This window comes from Strigops habroptila, chromosome 4 (assembly GCF_004027225.2).
Source record: "Strigops habroptila isolate Jane chromosome 4, bStrHab1.2.pri, whole genome shotgun sequence".
NCBI classification, from domain to species: Eukaryota; Metazoa; Chordata; class Aves; order Psittaciformes; family Psittacidae; genus Strigops; species Strigops habroptila.
The window spans coordinates 53,820,398-53,839,527 of NC_046358.1; the positions used below are offsets into that span (position 1 = coordinate 53,820,398).

Sequence of the window (19,130 nt, forward strand, 5' to 3'; positions counted from 1 at the left end):
TTGCCTTTTATATTACTTTTAAACAAAACTACTAGTCCATCAAGAGTTTCAAAAGGAAAACAATTCTACAGAGTGCTGGTATGGCAGCACAGACCAATCATTATGGCACCCATTCTCCAGTCCTTTATTTTTCAAGTCCACAACAATAGGTTGTTGATTCAATGGACAAGACCAGAACAATTAAGTTCTCTGTTTAGCAGCAGTGCAGCATTTTAATGCCCTCCTCTAATAATGGTCTCATTATTGTTATTCTAAGACTGGGCCTCAGGAGGAGGAATATTTGCTGGAGGTACGTCATTATTTTGCAAATTTCGATTAGCTCATCATGTTGTCTGTACTGTGAAAATCGTAGCTAATTAGGGCAGTCAGTTAGACTACCAGCTTTTGAGCTTATGAGTTAAAAGGTAGCACACTTGATAGGCCAATGATGTGAAAAAGGTGGTAAAAAGGGGGATTAGAGCTGTTGCCTTAGTAACTCTAACTTCCATCTGTGCGGGAACAATGGACCTGTGTTTCTCCTCCACCTTGGTGTAAAAATTGGTTTTGTTTTGAAAGAACAGGGCTTTTTATGACAATCTGGAATTCAGCCTAACGGGGTGTAGTTTTTGTTGTTAGGAGAGACCATTGGAGGGTAGGAAAGATGAAAGGTCATTGTCTCTGTAACAATAGTGGATTGTTCTGTCCCATTATTTCCAGCCAACCACTCAGTCAGGTGATAGAAGAGATAGCACTGGTTTAGTCAGGTGGAACAGGAGAGGAAGATACTGCACCTTCTAAAGAACAAAAGGTAACTATAATTTGCCTTTATAAAACAAAGTTGCACTTATTTGTGACCATCCTTGGAAAGGGGTTGTTTACTGACTTACTTTTCCAGCCTGCTTTGTTCAGCACTGCCTCTGTAGGCCATCACATCTCTAGGAAGCAATCCAATGTGTTAGAAAATATTGTTTAAGCTTTCTTCCCATGAAGAGGAGCCCCCAGGAGTACCACTGATGTGTTACTCAACAATAAATCTAGTTGTTGTAGCTTTCTCACATTCTTGGTGTTCTTAAAAGGTTTTCCTTCAAACACACATTCAATAAAATTAACTATAAATATGAAATAAATTTGCTTCAACACTTAATAGCATTTTATCATAAATTCTACAGCACATATTATAGAAAGTTTACAGCAAACTGTATTAGGTGCTACTGAAGAGAGAGAGCAGTAGACAGCAGAGACCTACAGTTGTGTAAAAATAGATTTGCTATAGGACTACTGTTACACAAAGGGAAATAGATAAAGTCTTTTCCGTGCTATGCAGTAACTTTTGGAGACTCTGTCCCTTTGTCCAAGGTAAAAACAAAAGTACTGCAGTAGTGTCTAATAAAACTGCCACAGCACAATTTATCAGGAAAGCCCTGAGTCACTGTTTTCCAGAAGGAAAAAAAGAAAAAAATAAAGAGAGAAAGAAAAGACTCTTATGATTACTCCATTTTTGTAGCACTATGCCTCAGTCATCTATGCAACAAGTTTATTTTTCCCAATCAAAGTACATCCCAAGGTCCAACTTATATCCCCCAAACAAAAACTGGTTTCTTTAGGTCAGGGTTTCCAGAACGTTTCACCGTCCTATACTAGATCTCTACACCCCTTTACCAGATTGACTTTATAATCTTTTTACTCATTTCACAACAGAGCTGCCAAAATGTTTTGAATTCTGATGAAACTGATAAAATGGATGCAATTTTCTACTACTAGCTTTGAAAAATAAAATTACGTATATTTGTTAGGTATCCCATCTTAAACTGTTTTGACCTTATTTGAACTCCCCCTTTTAGCTATTCTGGGCCTCTCTTATCTCATTTTTACTCCTGGCCACTCTTGCTCTTGCTTTCTGACAACACAGATGGACAGCCTTGCACTAACTGATAACTGCGGCAATTTCTCAGCACACTATTCAGTAATAAAAGATGTTATTTTCAGAATTCAGGAGACATGCATTATATTTAAACATACACTGAAGATGAGAGGTTGAGCAGTAGCTTCATGGGAGCGTGCTGTCCTATGAGCCATTGGACTTCACAGCTTTCAGTTGATGCATTGGTTTACTGGCTCCTAGGTTTAGTAAGTAGAGTTTTTATGAGGGAGAAAGTAGTCTTTTAACTATTTATAAGCTTTTAGTTTTTTAAGATAATCTATTTTTAAACTTTCTCTTTAGCTTGCTAATTAATTGTCATGTGTGTACTTCATATGTTTTGCTATTTTTGTATTAAAATGAACTGAACAGTGGAGACTGCTTAGTTCAAAATGGGAGCCCTGCAAAGGGTTAACCAGCAGAGAATTACAAATGAACTATCAGGAAAGTTGATTATTAATCCAGCAAGAGAGAAAATATCCTTCCAGTTAGCAAGAATTAGTACCTGAAGAGCTGATAAAATTGTTCAGGCTGTCGGTGTGGAATGGCAAAGTCAGGTAAGCTAGACATCTTCTCAAAGAAATAAAGTCTTTTCTTTCTGTTTTGTTTTTGTTTGTTTGTTTGGTTGGTTTTTTTTTTTGTAAGAGAGCTTAGTTTTAAAAAGAATCTTTGTTGATTTACTTAAAACTATCTGCAAATGAAATAGCATATGCTGTTCCTCAGTTTCCTCAAATGAATGAAAGAAATTAAAATTGTGCTTTAACTTTGGTAAGAAGATATATTTCTAAGCTATGCAGTGTATGTAGCTGTGAAATATCGTAACAATTTTTTCTGGTTTGTGGTTAAGTGTGAGAACTGATGGCAAAACCTGAGGAGTTCTTTGCAATTACAAGCTAATATATTACGTAAGTCTGTCTTTAGTTGTGCCTGAACATATTGCGGAGGTTTATAGAAACTTTTATGTTGCTGAGCTCTCTCATTCAGATTTATTAGACTTCAGTTTTCACACTGTATGAATGATTTATTCAAGTTTGTTTTGATATTGTGAACACATTTGTGTTCATTAAAAAACTTTTTTTTGGTGGGGCTTCAAAAGTCTGTGATCTGGGGTTAGAAGGAAATGGATGTTTGGTAAACATACCACTGTGTTTATACAGAGAAATGCAAACCAAACCATTAGATCAGTTGAACATAATCTTCTGAAAACTCAAAGCTTTTGTCTTCAGGTAAACTTTCAAATTTGTCTGTTATATTTGTGCTGCTGACACTAATCAATAGATGTGATAAACATTTATTTTTTCAATGTAGTCTTCACTATTTAGTTTATTATATGATGTGTGTAAAATCTTCAGTAATGGCCTAATGCTGTGTAAATTAGGAAGTCTGTATACAGTATTTAATGACTTTCCTTAAGTTGTGTGCTGTTACTGAAATTAGTAGCATTTAAAAAAAATCCTGATTTGCTTGTAGAATGGAATTCAATATGCATAGGATGTTACTACAGTAGCTGTCTTGGTGGAAAAGAGTTTACCTTCTCCAGATTTTAGCCTATATCTATGAAATAGCCTGAAAGCTACATAAAAGGGACTGTGGTGGTACAAGTATGAAAATAGTGATAAAAACTGAAGGCAATCCAAATCTGAAGGCTGAGCTGCTGTAGCAATTTAGTTCTACGTAGTAACCTTTCGTGAGCCATACAGAAAGGAAGAAGCCTTTTGATTTTGAGAATGGGATTAAGATATGGCCTAGGGGCAAAAGAGAAATAGAAAAGAGAGAAGCTGAGGCGGTGAGGAAAGTGAAACAGAGAAGTGGTGTTTGTCTGACAGCTTCATTGTTTTGCATGTGACTTTGGCCTACTCGAGCAGAGAGACAGCTGGTGGCCAATTTTTTTGAAGTGCGGTTCATCATGTTAGAGTAAATTAAAATCCTAGAATTTGCTGATGATGGATCTAACAGGGCAACAAATGGTGGGATTTTGGAAGCTGTGCTAAATATTCATATATACAGAGAGGCAAATAACTTCTTGTGGCATATTTTTTCTGAGTATTTGAAGGAGAATGGGGTCCACACAAATAAGCTGCTTTGTCTGAATTTGAACACCAGCATCTAGGAAATATATAAAGAGCAAGAAAACTAATGATGAAAAAATTATCACACAGGAAATGATATACGTAGAAAAAACAAGATTGTAATTAGTGGAGGAAAGTAAGAAACTGATTAGAGAAATGAAATTTCCCAGATGTTTAAGGAAAAAATGAAAGTTAAATTAGATAAGCTCTTTTAACTAGTATTGGAGGAGAATGCTCACTTCAGAATGGGAAAGCTAAACTTAAAATTAGAAAAGAGCTGGCAACTTGAGTTTAGCTTAATTGTTTTCCTGCACGAGTGACTCTTTGGAATGCTCTGCTTGGAATATCATCAGTGTAGTGATGTTGGGGGAAAAAAGAAACCCAACAAAATGAAACTCACCGTATGCTTATTTGGAATGATTAAGGCAATTGTATTACTTATGTGTGTATTAACCCAGGAATTAGACAAATTGGTTAGATTTTGAAGTAGTATATCAGGATTTCTTGTAGTTTGTATGTATATGTAGTTGACATCTGAGCTCTAGCACTGTACTGGTTTGACAGACAGACTTTAATAACCATATTAAAATATATTGTAAGTATTAGCTTTTGGCAGAATCCTAAATTATCAAAATCTATCTATCTGCAACTGAAAAGAAACAGTCTTGAGCCCCCAACTGTAAGCCAATGTAAATTAGCTGTTGTTTAATTATTATAATTTAAATCAACTGTTATAAAAAGAATATTCTGAAATAAAAAGTAGAAATAAAACATATCAAGCAGAAACTATCTTTTTTGAGGTCATTACAGTGACTCATTTCAAATTCAACAATATTGTAGTGGAACCCAGGAAAAATGACCCGCTGCAAGTCAGTTCATTATGGCTCTACAGCTGACAGGATCCTTGCTTTTGTGTCAGTTTTAGCTTCTTATTTGTGTGTTTAAAAAAAAAGGGGGAGGAGGGAAGAAAAAGTTGTATGTGTCTGGAGTAGATTGATAAGAACGTCATCTGATTTAGTGGAACTAGTTTTACTGAGCAGGGTTTTTATGTTGCATTTTCTTCAACGCAGACTGTGTAGCTCCCGGCCTGTTTAAAGGCTTAAGATTGGGAAGTGATGAATTTCCAGAGGTCTCTGATGAACTAGACATACATCTGGAAACAGCTGCAGTTTAGGGGAGGCTGCTGGAGCAGTTAGCCTGCAGTAAGCAAGCCGTTCCTCTCCCTACATGGTTGGGACAGCAAGGTGCAATGATGGGTGTTGTGGAGCATAAATATCTATAAGTTGCTTGATTCTCTTCTTTATGAAAACCTGGTGGTAGCAAGAAAGAAGCTTGTCCACAGAAGCAGATGACCAAAGCAAAGATTGGGCCAGGTTATTTTTGTTCCTTGGACCACACCTTGTCTATGATGACAGTACTGGAGAGAGAATGTGTTCCTGCTGATTAGGAGCTCAGTGAGGCTATATGGATAACACTAAAGTATTTTATAAGATTCAGTGTAAAGCTGCATAGTTCAAGGAAACTCATGTCTTATTAGCTATGGCTAAGGTCAGTTATCCACACAATGAGGGAGAAACTCTTTCATAAACAAGTAGATAAATATGGTGCAGCTGGTGCTTAGCCGTGCTTCAGGCTGTTATATTGCCAAAAGAGCTCATGAGCAACTCTGGCTTTTACAGAGTCCTTATGGAACATCAGCAGCTTAGGGTAGTCGGATGTAAAATTACAAGGTTGTGTCCTGAAAAAAGAATAAATCCAGGGTGAATTCATGACTTTTCATATAGGTGCCTATCACTACAAGATATTAAAGGGAGACTATAGGAACATTAGAACTCTCCTTCTAGAAGAAAATAAATTGTAAAATGTTCAAACTGAAAAAAAAAAAAAAGATAATTAAACCTACCTAGTCTAAACGCTTGAATAAAACAGGCCTAGTGTCTTGTGGGATTTGGTTTCTGCACAAGCTGCTAAGCGTTCCATGTTTTTCAGAAATGCTAGTTAGATACATAGGTATTTATTAGCACTCGATCCATGTCTGATAACATAGTGAGAAACCTTGTAAGACTTCATTTTGCCTCTGGAACTAGCATTTTTACTGTCTTGTGAAACATAATTGTATTTTAAACAGCTGCAAAAGGAGAAGAGCTTGAAGAGTTAATTGAATCGTGCTGCTAGAGGAAAACATTTTCTTTCCTTTTTTTCCTCATCAGAAGTAGGAGTTACATGTGTTCCTTATTACATCCAACATATCCCAATAGTTTTTTTTAAAAGACATACTCATGAAGCAGTGTATTTCTCAAAGACACATTATTTTCAGCTACTAAATCCTAGAGCAATTAAACGTGTCATTTTTCACCATCTGAATACAGTTCTGTGGTAGTAGTGGGTGATAGTACATAACATCCACAGAACTGTAAAATGAAATCCCCTGACTGTCTTTACTACGCAGGATTTGGTTTTATTTTTATAGCTGCTAGAGGAGAATCTGTTGGTCTTTCTTCCAAAGATAGTACAAATAAGTATTTGTGCAGTTATTAATTATTCCAGATGCTTTAGATCAAATGTTTTAATTGTAGTAAAAAACCTCACACGAAATCAACCAAACAAAGCCCACAGCAATTTTGCTCTAAGTGTATTCACCCAAGTTTGTGAGAGCCAAAAGACAGTGGATTGATTGTTGTCCCACAAATGGGTCTGTTTTGCTAAGCAAAGTGATGAGATTGTGATGTGCAGGTGTTTGATGTAGGAGGCAAACAGCGATGTTCAGAACAGAGTGGAGATTTGTAAGGGTGCTGCTACTTAAATAGGTTAAACCAACGAAACTCTGTTGTGCTGGGAGAAGGCCAAAGCTGGGCACTTCAGCAGCAGCTATCATGCACAGATGCCGCTACTACTCCATGGCATCCTTTTGGCCTTTCCACCTCTGGACAGAGATGGGTAATATAAACAGTATGTAACAGTTTTTCTGCTATTTAGTAGTTTATGTGAATGTGCAACTTTCCTGTCATTTTACTATTTAAACCTTTGTGAGAATTGCAGTGGGCAAATCCTAACTGTTTATGTTCATTTTTTTCAAAACAGAGTTTTCATCGTGACCATACTTGTTTAATTCCAATTCAGAGACATTTGTTCTGCTTCCCTATTAACTTGGATTTTAAAAAAACAATATGTATAAGCATACATCCCAATTTTTGCATGAAAAGTGAGAGCTAAATCACAAATGTCTTTGTTCTTGCTTTACCGGAGTAAGCTTTTAGCATTTATTGAGGCAATATATGTGGTTTACTAGTGTTTACGCTGAATCTTTCTTGCCTGTGAGTTTTCACAGACTGGTTTTCCTTTGAAAGCAATATTTTTAATATGTTTTTGATTATTCTTTCTTTCCTCTACTTTTCCCAGTTGTAGTCTGTTTAATGCTATCATCATGTTACAGAGCACAGTTTTGAGGGAAAACAAAGTAGTTGCTAGTGACCCCATGACAATTGGTAAACCTGATTACTAATCTAGAGTGTTGTTTAATGAAAAGGCCAAAGAAAACCCTGCAGGACAGAAACATTGTTTTGTTTTAAATTGCTATATAGAAAGGGAACTGCTGTGTTATAAGAAAGAGAATAATAAGCCTCCCTTGCTTGTCAGGATTCAGATCCAGGCATTCAGTGCATACTTGCCTAGACTTCCTATTTCAAAGAAAGAGCTAAGTTTTGGAATTGATGTAGAAGTCAACTATAACAATAATCAGTGATAGCAGCTTTTTGTTTCCGGGAGGATCAGATTCCGCTTTGAGCTATTGTGATATAGTTCTGAAGTTAGTGTATGGGTTAATTAGGGTTATTCTCTCCTGCACCCTGAAGATGTGACATATGTTCCAGAGTTACTATGCCTTCTATCTTCTGTGAACTGCTTTTAGCTGTTTGTAGCAATCAAAGAAAGAGTAAGAAGTGATTACTTCATGTGCTATTATCAATAATAATTTCTACATTGCATGAGAAAGGTCGTTTTCCCATTTTCCTAAAATAGATGTTTTCAGAGAATAAATTAGAAAGTAAGCTTGGTGCCAGCAAATAAATTATTGAACCTTTTTCTGAATGTTTTTTGCACTATCACATTATTAGCCTTTAAGGGTACAATCAACATACTTTAGGTGGTAGATGATCATAGAAGTCACAGAAGCAAAATTGCTGGCACACTTTCAATAGCATAGAGGCATATTTAATGAGAATGATACTTTATTTCACCTATACTAGTGAAACATAACCAATATTTAGCTGAATTTTAATTAGTCAGTGGTGATATTCTGATTTTACTTCTGCAGCTCCAGCAGTGCAGCAACTGTTTTAGTTTAAGAAATGTCTGTATGCCTGAATACATCTTCATAAATTATTGAAACCATACAAAATAGGTTGACTGATACCAGCCAAGTCTGGAGAGACTGAACCACACCGAAAGTAATTGAAAGAAAAAATAAAAATTGTTACTAAAAAAATAGGTTGCTTCATGAACCCGTACTGTGGTTTTTAGACCCAAACTAGGAAGTGATCCATGCTTTAGAAAATTTGTGAGCCAACATTGTGATCTTGTGATATGATACACTACGTATGTTATTGTAGGCCTCATTAGTAACAATTAACTTAGTGAATTCCTTCCATATTATGTATATGTGTGTCTGCCTAAACAACATATAGTTATATGCAGGTTATAGGTATTTTTATCCACATATTTATGTATGTGTATATGTAAGCATACACACAAACACATACAAGTCCATTTTGTCTGTTAGATGTGTTTCTGCATATGCAAATATGTATGTGTATTTGCATATATGAACACAAACACAAATGCATCTGTCTGATGGTCGTTTACGTATATGTGCATAGTCATGCCCTATGTAATTATCATATTAATATTAGTCACAAAGCTTCACACTTCATTATACCTACTGTCCATCTAATATATCTTTCTACTTTCAGAGAGGATGTTCTAGAATTTAAGGGAATAATACACTATCAGCAAAAATACTGAGAATTGGTTGATAAAATCAGTAGTGGATTAGAATGCTTATGATTCTTCCAGGTTGATGTTAGCAGTTTTACTTATGAAATACATGGGTCAGTTCTAGGATAGCAATGGACCTGTAACCATCCCAGTGTTCTACCTTGCACTGTCAGGGATTCTAATATTAAACAGATAGAGAATTGGACATTGTACATGTTTACTTATTACCTAAGATATTTATAACCTAAGATATTTATAAAATTGCTTTTATAGATTATAGAAATCCTATCAATGTTCCTTGGCGATTTTATTTCTTTTTTTACAAGGGCTTCAAGGGAAAAGGCATAAGAAAATCAGTTTCCTGGCAGTGTCTCTAGTAGTACCATGCTCACGATCTTGATAAATCTCACCATGATGGACTGGTGCCCCAAATTTATGTGGTAGTCTGGAACATAATTCCTTTTCTCATTGTTTCTGTGCCTTCCTAGAATACCATAATCTTTTAAAATGATGTTATATTGTGAAAACTGAAAATAAACCTAACCAAAATAGCTTTCAGGTGCTTAGCTAGTTCTCTTTTTCTTTTTTTTTTTTTTAATGCTAGAAAGTAGGTGGGATTTTTTTAGCTTTTATCTATAAATGTTTTGTACAAGAGTAAGCAACTATTAATTCTGTTTTCTAGTATTAATCCTACTTTGCTGGTCAAACCTCCTTAGTTAGAAGGAGTGTTTATCACTTTTCTGTCAAATAAAAGATAATAAAGTACACATACTTTACAGCTTGAACATATATAAAATATTTTCTTAGACCCTTGAAGTCAGTGGATAGGTGATCAACCCCAAAGTCACTTCTTTTTGTTTATATTCGGAATGACTTTTTTGCTGAAATATATTTGTTCATACCTTTTTTAAAAGTCTTAGATCAGATGGCCCTTAAATAACCTCTATCAGTCCATAATCACAGAGCAAAATATAGCTGAAAATTTAGAGAAATGTAATCCTTTGTTATGCAATTATTTTCTATTAATGTTTAGAAGAACATTTGCAGGTCAAAAATCATTATTAAAAAACGTTCTAGCATTTACATCGTACATCAGCTGTTGATGAGTATAAGATACAATATAGAAATATAGAATAAAGAATCTAAACATACACATTTCATTCACAGGAAATTTTGTCTATATAGGAGAAGAAGATCTAAGAGTGTGGATAACTGAGTGAGACTCACGTTTGCCATTGATTACACCATTTGCCTTATAGCAGAAACTGATTTTGGGGCAAACTACGAAATGGTGGTTTTTTGAGGTAGCAAATTTCACTCTCCCTAGCTAACTTTTTAAGCTGAAAGTTTTACCTTGTGGTATATATACTTACTTAATAGTGTTTCTAATAGAGAGACTAAGACTTAATGCATATTTTATTATGGAACCCTAAGACAGAACTCTCCTTTTTCTTTGATCAGTATATTCTGCACTTTTTCCCTTCTTGTTCTTGCTACTGTAAGCAAACAATAAACTAAACTGTGTGGCTCTTTTTCTTTTTTTTTCTTTCCCTGTAGTTGTTGCTATAAAAAAATCCTTACCTAATGCATCAGTGTTTTTAAATAACATTGGTATTGATGGCTTGGCTTTATTTTACTGCTAAGATTTAATTTTTTTTTTTTTTTCTCAAACAATTTAAGAAAGTACTGGTTCTCATTGTATAGAGTTACACAGTTATTGTTTTCAATGTTGTTTTTTGAAAGGTTACACCAAAAAGAACTCAGCAGACAAAAAGTCTTATTTCCTCACAAGATAAGTGAGGCATTCGATGCAGCTTTCATATATATTTACAACAATATGTGATGATCCTGCTCTGAGGAAGGGACAAGATAGTCTGTCTTGAGGAATTACTGGGATTCATGTGCGGTAAAGATTTTCTAGTGACCTGAGAGCATCAGCCCACTTCATTGTACCACTGAACACTTGTACATTTGTGTTCAATAGTGACCTGAGAGTCGTGGACTAATAATAGAGGGACAAAAAAAGGTGCTTGTATTCTAGTTTGGTTTCAAGAACTTTATTCTACCTAGCAACTTTTTTGAAATCAGTTCCATATACTCATATAGGTAGTAATTTACTCTTTCTACTAAGTGATTGTGGGCTCACTCGTAACAGTTTATTAACTTTACTATTTTAGCTTGCAGATACTCTTTTTTCTTATGTTGCGCATAGTATTTAATACTACTGGCATAGCTGAGGGCCCAAGTCTTCTCTCTAGTCCATGGAATGGTGTTACTTTAATTTTGAGAAACCATTCAGCTCCATACAGGCATCTGCACTTTGCTTATAAATGGCATCACATTACAAGGTCAGGCGCGTAATTTTCATAGTTGAAAAATAATGTTGGATCAACATTTTTAATACATTGGTTTGTTACCTTATAGCCTTCTGATAGTGCCAATTTTCCTCTCTGCTCTGTAACAAACACAGTATATTTATCTGACCTTTGTTATCCCATTGTTATAGTTTACAGGTTGATAACCATTCTATGAGCTATGAAGTGTGGACCTGACACTGCTGCATTCCCTGAAATAAAGAGAAAAGGAAAAACAAGAAAGGAAAAAAAAAAAACCCTCTCCACTAACCATTAAATTGTAGGGTGATTAGAGATAAAAGCAGAATCTCTTTTTTGCTTTTCAAATATTTGCCTGGCCTTCAAAAGATATTTGCCTTTTGTGTTTACACTGGATTTAATTTTTTGGCCTAGATGAAGAAGGAGAATGATATAGTAAAGAATAATGGACAATAGAGAGGAAAATGCTCTCAGCTTTCACATCTAGCCTGTTTTTTTTACTTTAGGTTTATTTTTTTTTTAATCCTGTCTTTTATTTAAATAGAAACTGCTGAGTATTGTAAAGGGTTGTAAATGTGAAAGTATCACATGAAATACAGTACAAGAAGATTATCTACAGGTTGGTAGGCAGTAATGAGAGTTGGCAAAGTGCCATTTTCTACTACGAACCTTTGGTACCTCAAGTTATTCCTGTGTGTGGCAGAACAATATCAGGCTTCAAAAGCCAGTGTTCTGCATTTTCAGAATTGCTTTTTGCTGTTCCTGAAAGAGGCAGGTGAGGTTTGCATCTGTAAAGTTGTATAGATCTTCAACAAGGCAAAAGGAAAGATGGTTTGGTCAAAATCTGAAGTCTGTGTCATATCATCTTCAGTTCTTTCATTCTGGATGGCATTAAGGCTTCCTTGCAACCTGCATTGTCCCCTATGGATTTGTTTTTGTTGAAAGAGCAGGCTTTCAGCAAGTTTGTATAAAATATAATTTGATGTAAAAGCTCATATTCAAGGCAAGCTCTGCTTTGGGACAGTAACCTGTCCCAAGGTTTTTTTCTCTCTTGCTCAAATCAGTCCCTTTGTTGAGTTACACACTAGTACTGCATCATCAAGATGATTTTGTTAAAGTCATGAGATGGAGATGTTTCCCAAATCTGCTTATTGTAATACTTAACATTTTTTGATGCCACTAACTTGAAAACAAACATGACCCAATGATTTAATTGAAGTATCTTGGTTAACGTGCTTTAGACCCATGTGCATTTATAATGTATAAAAATATATTTCACCACATATGTCATAAAGCTCTTAGTATGTTACAGTTTGTGAAAATTACAGTCAGTTAATAATGTGTCAGCTCCCCACTGTGTGCTTTGTAGGGTACTGAATGGGTGTTACATGATTTATTTGCTGGATTTTGCAGGTTTTCTGTAGCGTGTCAGATGCCTTGCTGATTGCTTGGTGAAGCCTAGAGCATGAGCTCCCTCCTGCAATGTTTGCTTTAAGTCGATCTACATTTGCTTAAAAGTATGACAGTCTTAAAATCAGATAACCTCCTCAAAACTTTCACAAAAACCTGTGTACTTTATACTGAGAACATTGTTTACAATTTAGATGTATGTTTGTGTAACAATCATAATTTACTTCATAGTTCTTAGAATTACAGAGAATGGATTGTTAATAGAACAAATATATTATAATCTTGCTAGAGTGATAATAATACTGCAAATAATTTATATATTTGCCTGGATTTGGGGGTGTGTGGAGGTGTTACTTAAGTAGCTTTTACTGACACTTTCCATGATAAAGTTAGAAGGATTGTCTCTCACCACTTTCATTCTTATGTATTTCCTTGACTTCCTCATATCTTCTAATTCTTTCATTAATAGAGAAAACTGATATGCCATATTTATAAAGGTGAAGTGTTGTTTTCCACCTACAGATTTAGGAAGTGGTAATGCCCAATTCAATTTTAAGTTCTCTTTATTCATTACCTTTCTGGTGATTTTTTTTCATGCTGTCTTTTAGGATTACAGTTTCTGTTTAAATGTTTGCATTCGTGTCCTACAGCACACACAGACTTGAAGATTAGTTAGAAGGTGTAGAAATACCTGTTTTCAAAAAGTGTAAAATCCTGAAGACAGTTGATGGCTAGAGATAAAGTAGGAGTCTCAGGACAGGAAACCATTTGAGCAAGGTGTAGGTCTCTGGTGTTCCACTGCACTGCCATATAGTATGTTAAGTGAGGATAATATGGTTTAAACTGAATGGGTGGATTTCTGTGTGACTTCATGATGCATCTAACACCAACTTGTATAGCAGTTGGATTTAATAGGCAAAGAAATTAAAGTGAGTTTACAAAAAGAGAAATTGTGTGAGTTAATGATGTAAGAATTGAGGCTCTTGTCTGACGCTAATAAAGGTTTCTGATGGCATTCCTTTTAAAGCTATAATGTACATTACTGAAATAATTTGTATGCTTCTGTGTGCTTGCATGTACTATCTTGAATGAGGTATATGTTTATAATTTCTGTCTTTCACATTTAAATCTGTGAAGACAGCAAGAGCTCAATGAGTTCTGGCAATAATAGTCCTATAATACAAAGATTCTGAGAACTTCCTGGCAAATTGAAGGAGTCATTCATCTAACAAAACTGGCAGATAAAGAAACTTGCCAGAGTTGCAAAGAATCATTCTGCAAAGGTCACGTAGAGTAGATTAGACCAAAATAAAAATATTTTGAGGACAGCTTGGGATTTTGAGAGCTGGTTAAGAATGAGCTTTAAGAAGATTTTGTTCTGATTTTGTTTTAAGAAGATTTTGGGTTGAGATGCATATTTCAGATCTGCCACTTTATCTTTGTTTTATATCTGATGTGCAGTAAAATCATGTGTATTGAGAATTATAGGCTGTAATTCCCTGTCTGGTTTCTACCAATAGAGTAGAGTTTATTTCTACCAATATCAAGAGTGAGACACAAAAAATTTTCATCTTCTCCAAATGATTATTGATGGAATTATAACCCTGTTTTCTTTCTGTTCCTCTTTCCCATTTTGTGTGTAAATATATATGCAAAGTAGGTGTGGCAGCAATTTCTAGAATTAATATTGAACATTTATGTTTTAAAATTTCTCTTGATTTACACTTTCACCAAATTCTCTTCTTCATTTGAAATTTATCTTTCTTGCCTTTCTTATAAATCCATATCTATTTTGTGTTGGTTTATTTCAAAATTAGAGTACTGTGGGCAGTGTTTATGGAGCTATCCTATAGTGTTACTTGTATGCAGGATGAAATGGTAATTTTCTTTCTGTCTTATATTTTCCCTTGTTTTAGATGTATTTGGTTGTAGTTGTATTTCTTTGTGGAAGGTGAATCCCAGAGTTCACTAACAGGCTGGATTGGCACACTGCTGGGACACCTCCTGGTCATTTTTGTAACGTTTCTGGCAAATAGAAAGGAGGTGCTGAGCAGATACTCAGTTTGTCAGGTATGTTAATTTGCCTTTCACTGGTCTGAGCTTAACCTGGTCTCTGTGCTCATTTCAATGTGCTGAGTCCTTCCCTCCTTCTCTCTTTCCCTCCCCACTTTCTGTGCCCCAAACCCAGTGCCTGGTAAAGCCAACTGGAAGAGCCCTAACTTTTGGCCCTGTTACTGGCCGTTCAGGAGGATGAGTGAGAGTGGGTCTGTAGCCTCAGTTCCTCTTTAGAAAGGCTGGTTGGAGTCAAGGCTGTTGGAGTGGGTGGGTGTCTGCAGTGTGTGCACTGTGGGAACCTAGGGGGAAATGTGGACCCATTCCCATTGGTGATCCAGGATGTCTGCCTAGTAAAGCTGCACCTTAAAGTACCTTGCGTGAAATCCTGATTCTGCTGAAGTCACTGGGCACTTAGGCATTAATTTTACACCAGCAAGCATTTCACCAGTATTTTTATTTTGCAACTGTAGTGGCAGGGGGGAAACCCTGAACCAAGATGAATGTGTGACTTCATATTGTGAAATACATTCTCTGCTAGTTTCATCCTTGCCTTCCTCCCATCTGAATAACTGTAAATGATGCTCTCTGTTAATAAGTGTGTACTTTGCCTAAATTGCATTTATTTTTGTTTTGAAGTACATACCATGTTACTATTAATCATCCCCTTCTGCTCTTTACTGTGCAAAGACACTGTTGTGCTGATGGAACATATTTAATCTTTGGTATGTTGTATTTTAGTTCTATTGTTGCTTTCTCATTTCTTTATGGAAAATTTTTCTTTATTGACTTTTAAATCATGGGTTAAGCTCTTATTGAAAACATGTTCAGTATATACTTCTTGCTAGAGAAAAAAAGTTCTTCAGAGGTTATAAGCTAGGCTTATACAAATACTTCACTATACAGTAAAAATTCAGAGGTCTCCTATATGTTATCTAAAGCTAGAAATATACCCAATTACTCAGCAGCACATCATAAAAGAGATGCATACTATGTTCATGTCTGTCAGTGCCTTAAGTCATCACTCTACAGCCTTTTTTAAATTCTCCTTTTATTGAAACCAAGAAACAAAACAAAGACAAAAAAAAGCAAAACCAACATCAATTAGATGTCAACATGACATCAAACAGCATAATATATCATAAAAATAAATATATGATCTGGTGACTCAATGATTTCTGTCCATATGGCATTTACAGAGAAGTAAAGGCAAATAGCTACACATACATTCATACATACATTTTTCTCTTTATAATAGAGAAAAATATCCAATATAAAATTGGCCATACTGACAGCACTAGAAAGCTCTCAGCTTTCTAGTGGAAATAAATAACATGCAGAAGAGAGCTAGGTTCCAGCAATCTCACACTCTTACATGTATTTAGAATTTTGTACAGTGAGCATTGTGCAGGTATATATGTTTTAAAAAAAATTACTTTAAGGATGGAGATATTCTGCTTGCTGGCGATGGGTGTAAGAGTAATGCAAAAGTGAAATTAAAAAAAAGAAATCTTTGTAAATAAATGTCACTATCTGTTGAAAGTATTAAAATGAATACTTACTCCAAGCCTATTTCTGTATTTGCTGAAAGACATATGAAAAAGCCTCTTTGTATAAGTGCTAAGCACATAAAAAGCACTGAGAATCAGTAAAGTCTCTAAAATAATAATCTGGGAATTCCATTCATTATTATAGTACAGGATATCATAACTTTATGGTAAGCAGGGAAGGGTGGGAGAGAGATGAGACTGTGGAGGTTGGAACTAGAGAAAGAAAACCCAGAAAAATCCAGAATGAAACACGGCCTCTATTATTTGAATTTGTTTTTCATTTTCAATGGAGTGATAACTGCAACAGCTCAGCCTGAACTGCCTGGCTCAACACTTCCCTTTCTAAGGAACGTGAATGTGTTTCACAGCTTACATCTGGACAACAGGATATAGGGGAAAAAGACACAAAGATAGATCACATACTCTCTTTGCGTACTTAGGACTTCAATCTTGTAGGTTATAAATGTATGCACACACAAATAAACATATATACATGTAGATACATACATTTATGTATCTACACACACATGTTCATGTGTGTATAAATCCACATGGCATTTCTCCTCCCTTTGCTGTTAGGCTCAGTTCGCAGATCTATCTCACATCTCTGCAGAGATATAAGAAGTTCCCTTCTGGAATTTTGCTCCTTTTCCCTACCCAAGTTGTCTTTTTATACAGTGATATCTGAGATGTCTTTTTGTTAATCTTATTAGAAGTACAGCTGTTGGCCTCAAAGGAGGTGATAAGTAACCCATTTGACCTGGGAAATGGTACTTTTTGTGTGAGCAGGGAATAAGTAATGAACTCCTTATCTTTTAGATTAGTGATAACATCAGTGAGACCACTTGGTCAATATTGTACATCTCATCTCATCAAAGTAGTAACAAAATACATTCTTCCCAGTAATTGCAACTGGCTATTAGGGGTAGCAGAAAAGAGTGTAGCGCAGAGCCAGTGGAGAGAAGCAGCCCCTGAGGGTAAAATAGCAGTACGTCGAAACCTCAAAGGAAATTTAAGAAGGGATGGTGTGAGTGTGTGCGTGTATGCGTTTAAGTCTGAAGCGAGAAAACTATGAGGGCTATGTGGAACATTTCCTGGAGCTTACCACTAATAAACATGGTGGGATTGTCAGCCCTGTAGTGTCCATAGTTTCCTTCTGAGCCTGTGCCAGTGCCCCTGCAATCGCCAGATAGTGGGATAGGACATTCTAACTGAAGGGCAGGAGCTTCTTACTGTATCATCCTGCACATATTTTAGTACTGTCCCAGCTCCATGTTCTCTCTGAGGAACAGGAAGTATTCCTGTGCAGTGCCCCCCAGTTGTTTGGATGTCACAATGTGGAGGACTAGGGGAATTCCATTTCTGCCGTTCCGTTTTGTCCTTACCGCTTCAGGCTGTGAAAGGTTAGGAGCAGAAAATAACTTAATAATTTGACTTACACACTCATTTATTTTGGGTGAGCTAGCAGTAAACCACCAAATGTCGTATCCTACAGTTTATTTAAATGGCATATATTGAACATGATTGTAAATAACAACCAGTTCTTTTGTTTCTCTGCTCTATAATGCTTTCATTGTCAAACATTTCTTGTTTTTTAAAGTCAGGCCCATCCCATTCTCATTCACAGAAAATTCCCTCTGTCACCGAAACACTTTGCATATTATGGGCTACCTCCCCAAATCTATATAGTCAGCTGACGTTTCTTCATTTATGTTATTTGGATATAGATCAGCCCTGCTCTGTATTCAGTGCAACTGAAATGCGGCCTTTTCTGGAGCAGGTTGGCAGCAATGGTGCTATAGGTATCATTCTAGTGAAAGGTATAGCAGCAGCACCACGACCTGTAAGGACAGACATGACCTGGAGGACAGACAGGTCTCCAAACTTTAACACTTCCTTCCAAACTACTCCAAAATTTCATTAGCGTGAATGCTAATTCTCTTCTGGAAGCATAAAAGATTTAATTCTGTTGCTCCAGGCAGGACTTTTAAACCTAATACTTATACAAGTAAACTGTCCCCTCTAGTTTTTCCCATTTACTTATAATGCCACACTAGCAAGCAAGGGATTGGTGTTGGGACCTGTCCTGTTCAACATCTTTGTCGGCGACATGGGCAGTGGGATTGAGTGTGCCCTCAGCAAGTTTGCCGATGACACCAAGCTGTGTGGTTTGATTGATACGCTGGAGAGAAGGGATGCCATCCAGAGAGACCTTGACACGCTTGTGGGGTGGGCAAATGGCAACCTTATGAAGTTCAACCAAGCCAAGTGCAAGGTCCCACACCTGGGTCGGGGCAATCCCAGGCAGAGCTACAGGTTGGATGGAGAAGAGATTCAGCGCAGCCCTGTGGAGAAGGACTTGGGGGTGTTGGTTGATGAGAAGCTTAACATGAGCCAGCTTCAGTGTGTGCTTGCAGCCCAGAAAGCCAACCGTATCCTGGGCTGCATCAAAAGAAGTGTGACCAGCAGGTTGAAGGAGGTGATCCTGCCCCTCCACTCTGCTCTCGTGAGACCTCACTTGGAGTATTGTGTACAGTTCTGGTGTCCTCAACATAAAAAGGACATGGAGCTGTTGGAGCAAGTCCAGAGGAGGGCTACGAGGATGATAAGAGGGCTGGAGCACCTCCTGTATGAAGACAGGCTGAGAAAGTTGGGGCTGTTCAGCCTGGAGAAGAGAAGGCTGAATGGGGACCTCACAGCAGCCTTCCAGTATCTGAAGGGGGCCTATAAGGATGCTGGGGAGGGACTCTTCATTAGGAACTGTAGTGGTAGGACAAGGGGTAATGGGTTCAAACTTAAACAGGGGAAGTTTAGATTAGATATAAGG

At 36.5% G+C, this 19,130-nt stretch overlaps 1 protein-coding gene across 13 annotated transcripts in view; it reads left to right on the top strand.

Annotated features, from left to right (window-relative positions):
- The window catches only part of SOX6 (SRY-box transcription factor 6), a 379,634-nt gene that overhangs the window by 107,667 nt on the left and 252,837 nt on the right, over positions 1 to 19,130 (top strand). Inside the window, exons 1-2 of one of the 13 annotated variants that reach the window (XM_030481393.1) lie at positions 1,403 to 2,454; positions 12,705 to 12,786. The exons of 8 other annotated variants lie outside the window; for them this stretch is intronic. The gene's annotated coding sequence lies outside the window, so the exon portion shown is untranslated. Of the gene's footprint in view, positions 1 to 696; positions 788 to 1,402; positions 2,455 to 7,365; positions 7,452 to 12,704; positions 12,862 to 19,130 lie in introns of those variants that run through there. 4 more of the 13 variants (XM_030481387.1, XM_030481382.1, XM_030481388.1 and 1 more) reach the window with 4 other exon arrangements.